The 5,789-nt window shown below is 39.6% G+C and overlaps 1 pseudogene; it reads right to left on the reverse strand.

Moving 5' to 3' along the window:
* Window positions 1–330: 330 nt before the first annotated feature.
* LOC123929154 lies at window positions 331–1,356 on the reverse strand (annotated as a pseudogene).
* Window positions 1,357–5,789: the final 4,433 nt, after the last annotated feature.

Below are 5,789 nucleotides of genomic sequence, written 5' to 3' on the forward strand. Positions count from 1 at the left end.
TTTAAGCTTTAAAATCTTCATGTACTCTAAAACTAGCTTTATTTTGCTTTCACCTTGAATGATAGGTCCACTAAATATTAAACTTGAAGTTGACTATTATTTACCCTCAGTACTTCGAAGATACCATCATTGGTGATACAAAGTATGTTGTGTATTTTTTTAGGAGGAGGCTGGGTACAGTATGTTTTATTGATGGTTCATGACAAGGTAGGGATCCCCAAGCCCTTCCCCTTCTTCAGGGGTCTGGGATGAAAACAGTGGAGGTTGGGAGATTCTCAGTGTTCTGGGGGATAAATTGGGACAAGGATTTCCCCAGCAGCTGAGGCTCTGGCTGGGGCTGGTGGTCCAGGGGGCTCTTACACCTTGGAGGCCATGTGGACCATAAGGTCCACCACCCGGTTGCTGTAGCCAAATTCATTGTCATAAGAGGAAATGAGCTTGACAAAGTGGTCATGGAGAGCAATGCCAGCCCCCTGCATCGAAGGTAGAAGAGTGGGTGTCACTCTTAAAGTCACAGGAGACAACCTGGTCCTCAGTGTACCCCAAGAAGACTTTGAGGGGGCCCTCTGGTACCTGCTTCACCACCTTCTTGATGTCATCATATTTGGCAGCTTTCTCCAGGCAGCAGGTCAGATCCACAATAGACACATTGATGGTGGGGATGGAAGGCTATGCCAGTGAGCTTCCCGTTCAGCTCAGGGATGACTTTGCCTACAGCCTTGGCTGCACCAGTGGAAGCAGGGATGATGTTCTGGGCAGCCCCTCGGCCATCATGCCACAGCTTCCCAGAGGGGCCGTCCACAGTCTTCTGGGTGGCAGTGATGGCATGGTTGGTGGTCATGAGTCCCTCCACGATGCCAAAGTTGTCATGGATGACCTTGGCCAGAAGAGCCAAGCAGTTGATGGTACAAGAGGCATTGCTGACAGTCTTGAGGGAGTTGTCATACTTCTCATCGTTCACACCCATCATGAACATGGGGGTGTCAGCAGAAGGAGCAGAGATGATGACCCTCTTGGTCCTGCCCTTCAAGTGAACTCCAGCCTTCTCCATGGTGGTGAAGACCCCAGTGGACTCCACAACATACTCAGCACTAGCATTGCACCATTTGATGTTGGCGGGATCTTGCTCCTGGAAGATGGAGATGGACATTCCATTGATGACAAGCTTCCCATTCTCAGTCTTGACTGTGCCGTGGAATTTGCCATGGATAGAATCATACTGGAACATGTAGACCACATAGTTGAGATCAATGAAAGGGTCATTGATGGTGACAATATCCACTTTGCCAGAGTTAAAGCAGCCCTGGTGACCAGGCGCCCAATATGGCCAAATCCCTTCACTCCAACTTTCACCATTCTGTCGGGCACAGAGCTGACACTGCACCTGAAGATGCAGCTGTTGAACGGGGAAGGGCAGAGAGCCTGTTGTGTATTTTTGATGATGAATTTTGCCATTTAACCTTTTAATCTTCATTATTTTTCAGTTTCACTCTGATGTGACCAGATAAAAGATTATATCATATATATCATATAATCTTATATATATATATTTTTTTCCTGCTTGGAACTTGCTTTAAATTTTATATCTTGGGAAACTATCAATTCTGGAACCATCTTGTTATTCCTTCAAATATTGACTACGTTATTTTTTTCATTTCAATATCTTTTATATCTCTGGTGGCAATTCTGAAACAAGGTATGATGTTGCATATATAAAAATTTCTTTATGCTGGTTTAGAGGTAGCTTTCGTATGTAGGTCACACAAGGCTAATACTATTTACAGACTTGTCCATTCAGTAAACAATTTTTATCAAAAAAATTCTGGTTTTTTAATTTACTCTTTCACTTATTTACCTTTTTATTTATGACTGCTTATTTTTTGTTTCATACATATTATTTATGTTTGCTGAGTGTATGACTTTTTTTGGGCATCCAAACACTAATTATATTAAATTCTCAGACTGATTATAACACTAATTTCTTTTGTAGTAAATGTGTATTGTGTTGTGTGATTTTTTAAAATATTTTATTTATTTATTTGTCAGAGAGAGAGAGAGCACAAGCAAGCAGACTGGCAGGCAGAGGCAGAGAGAGAAGCAGGCTCCCCGCTGAGCAAGAAGCCTGATGTGGGACTGGATCCCAGGACACTGGGATCATGACCTGAGCCGAAGACAGCGGCTAAGCCAACTGAGCCACCCAGGTGTCCTGTGTTGTTTGATTTGACATTGTATTATTATTATTTAATTGCTTGGATGATCTAATGAGTGCAGGCTATAAGTATATCCTGAATGGGAACGTTTGGGGGATTTTGATTTTGGTTTTGTTGTTATTGGCAAGTGTGTGTAGTATATGCACTTGCTTTCCTTTGATTTTTATTTAGTTATTATTTTCTCCCCGCTTCAGCAACTCTGTACCTTTGAAGTTGCTTCCTTCTAGTCCATACAAGAGGCAGTTATTAAAATAGTGTTTGACAGTTTCTGTTTTATAAAGATATCCAGGATATCAGAGATCCAATCACAGAGTCAGCTGACAACTTAACTCAGTCCTTGAGAAAAGGTGGTGTTTTCTGTACCTGGCTCCTTAGGTCAGCAGCTTACTGTAAGGATGCTGTGGTATTATAATTCCATATCCCAAACAGCAGGTCAATGGCCATTTTTTTTTAATCCTCTTTTCACAATAAAGGGAGAGGAATCTATTTCTTCCCAGTTCTACACTTCAAATGCTGAAAGGGAGGTGTGCCTGGGTAGCTAAATCACTTAAGCCTCCCACTCTTGGTTTAGGCTCAGGTCATGATCTTAGGGTCCTGAGATCAAGCCCTGAGCAGGGCTCCATTATCTGGAGGTCTTGAGATTCTCTCCAGCACCCTCTGTCCCGTCACCGCACCATGCCTGTGCTCGCACTCTCTCTCTCCCTCTTTCTCCAAAACAAATAAATAAATCTTTAAAAACAAACAAAAAAGAAAAAAGAAATGCTGTGAGGGAATAGTAAGAGCCATGTCACAGAGAGCAATCTTAGTGCTTTGCTTTCTGGGAGCCCCACCTTGCGTGTTAACCCATCTTCTAATTCTTAGAGCTCAACAGGCCAGTGGCATATCCAATAACAGCTTTGCAATTCAGGGACTTACTTCTTGATGCATGGAAATGTTTATCATGTCATTGGCTCTCAGCTGCTAAATATGAATATATAGTATATAGTCCAATACTTGTGTGAATATATATATTTGGTATTTTTGGATTACTGGGTCTTTTTAAGACTGATGCACATGTTGGCGTGCCTGCCTGGCTCAGTTGAAAGAATATGCAACTCTTGATCTTGGGGTGGAGTATTTGAGCTCCACATTGAGTGTAGAGATTACTTAAAAATAAAATCTTAAGGGGCACCTGGGTGGCTCAGTGGTTTAAGCCGCTGCCTTCGGCTCAGGTCATGATCTCAGGGTCCTGGGATCGAGTCCCACGTCAGGCTCTCTGCTCTGAAGGGAGCCTGCTTCCCTCTCACTCTCTCTGCCTGCCTCTCTGCCTACTTGTGATCTCTCTCTGTCAAATAAATAAATAAAATCTTTAAAAAAAAAAAATAAAAATAAAAAAAAAATCTTTAAAAAAATAAAATAAAATCTTAAAAAAACAAACAACCTCACTGTATCTTTTGACCAGTAGTACGTATTTCCAGTGATGGAATTAGTCGGAAACTCACTTATGATCACTATGATCTCTCCACGATTAGTTGAAGCCCACTTGCACTGTAAAAACTTAGAAATCTGCGTTTTATCATTTACCTAAATATCATTATTCTTATACATATAAAATAACAACAAAAAAGTAGAAAAACAGAAAATTTATAAATTCATAAAATAGTATTAAAATACTAATAAGCCTTTTCAATCAAATGATATTATAGTAATTTGAAGGTATTCAAAAATTCTAGTTTTTAATCCACTATTAATTTTTTTAAAGATTTATTTATTTATTTTTACAGAGAGAGAGAGATCCCAGGTAGGCAGAGAGGCAGGCCGGGGTGGGGGAGATGCAGGCCCCTGACTGAGCAGAAAGCCATGATTCAGGGCTGGATCCCAGGACCCTGAGATCATGACCTGAGCCAAAGGCAGAGGCTTAACCACTGAGCCACCCAGGCATCTGTAACCTGTTATTCTTTAAAAAATTAAGATGTAAGTGGAGTTGATTTTTGTTTTTGGAATCTTTAAATAATGGATTAGAAGTATCTTATAATTATTCTCTCATGTCTAATTCTAAGAGAAACTGTCCCGTAACTAACACTATGAAGGACTGCATAGTTGTCTCAAGCTTTGTTCGATGCATTTTAGAAAGAAAGTCTTAATAATCTTCACACTTCTTATGAGGTAATTACTATTTCTGAGTTTTCAGAAAAGTTAAGATGCAGAAAGACAGTTATTTGCTGATAGCATAGCATGTAATAAATGACAGAGTCAGAATGTGACTGTGGACAGTCTGACTCCAAAGGAAGATACTATGCAGTTTTGCTCATTTTACCTTCAACGTAGACATAATAGGTACCACATAGGTACCACATGATAATGACTGACCTCTTGTCTTTGTACAGTCATGAAAGAACTGTTCCCCTTCTGCATTTTTTCTCTCCCCAAATGGCCTTTCTTCATTATCAAATGCCTAGTTATAAAATTGATTTATAGATCTTTGAAGATTTCTGCTTTTGTATTTGATGTGGTATATTTTAATGGTGTATAACCTTAAACATATCGCTTACAGATGGTTATGTTAGTATAAAAAATGCATAACAAATTTGAATTCCTGATACACATTTTAGAACAATACCTGAACACAGAAAACAACCAAATATCTTTCTGATACAGTTCTCCTGACTATAGATTACTATAAATAAACAGATTCTAAATTGTGACAAAGACTACATAAGTAAACTGTGTTTGACCTTGAGGATTTAAAAATCAAAGTGAGGGGCGCCTGGGTGGCTCAGTGGGTTAAAGCCTCTGCCTTCGGCTCGGGTCATGATCCCAGGGTCCTGGGATCGAGCCCCACATCGGGCTGTCTGCTCCGCGGGGAGCCTGCTTCCTCCTCTCTCTCTGCCTGCCTCTCTGCCTAGTTGTGATTTCTCTCTGTCAAATAAATAAAATATTAAAAAAAAATCAAAGTGAAATTATCACCAATATTATCATTACCAAAATTCAAAAACATAAGAATCAAGAAAAACAATGTAATCTTCTGAGCCCAGTAGATGAAGCCCAATATAAGTGGTTTCATTACTCTGCTATGGCAAAAGCAAGTCCTCAATATTTTGCCATATGGCTAAATTTCACATTTCTGTTTATCACCTTCAGTAATGTCTATGAAGAGGACATTCCTGATCTCTTTTTACTTTGAACAGCTTTGCTTCCTTTGTTCTCACTGGACTTTAGTTAGGCTACTCTTTCATTAAATCACTCAGTAATTGATCTGTTTATTAGCTATAGACTTTATAGTGAATCTATATAGGAGTAATTTTCTTTAGGAAAGGGAAACTATATTTGTAAATTGCAACAAAGGGCCTCCTAATATAAAAGAAACAAAATAAGTGTGTGTGTGGGTGTGTGTGGGTGCGTGTGTGTGTGTGTGTGTGTCTGTGTGTGTGTTGGGGCATGTGTGCATGTATATACAGTCAGGACCTTAACTTGAGAACATGTGATATTGAAAAATGTATTATGAGTGCTTTTGTTTTGAACTCAAAATTAATTTTCCCTTAAAACAATATTATTAGATTTCTAGGTTAGGTTAATATAGACCTCATGTGTTATAGAAAT

This window comes from Meles meles, chromosome 2, assembly GCF_922984935.1.
Source record: "Meles meles chromosome 2, mMelMel3.1 paternal haplotype, whole genome shotgun sequence".
NCBI classification, from domain to species: domain Eukaryota; kingdom Metazoa; phylum Chordata; class Mammalia; order Carnivora; family Mustelidae; genus Meles; species Meles meles.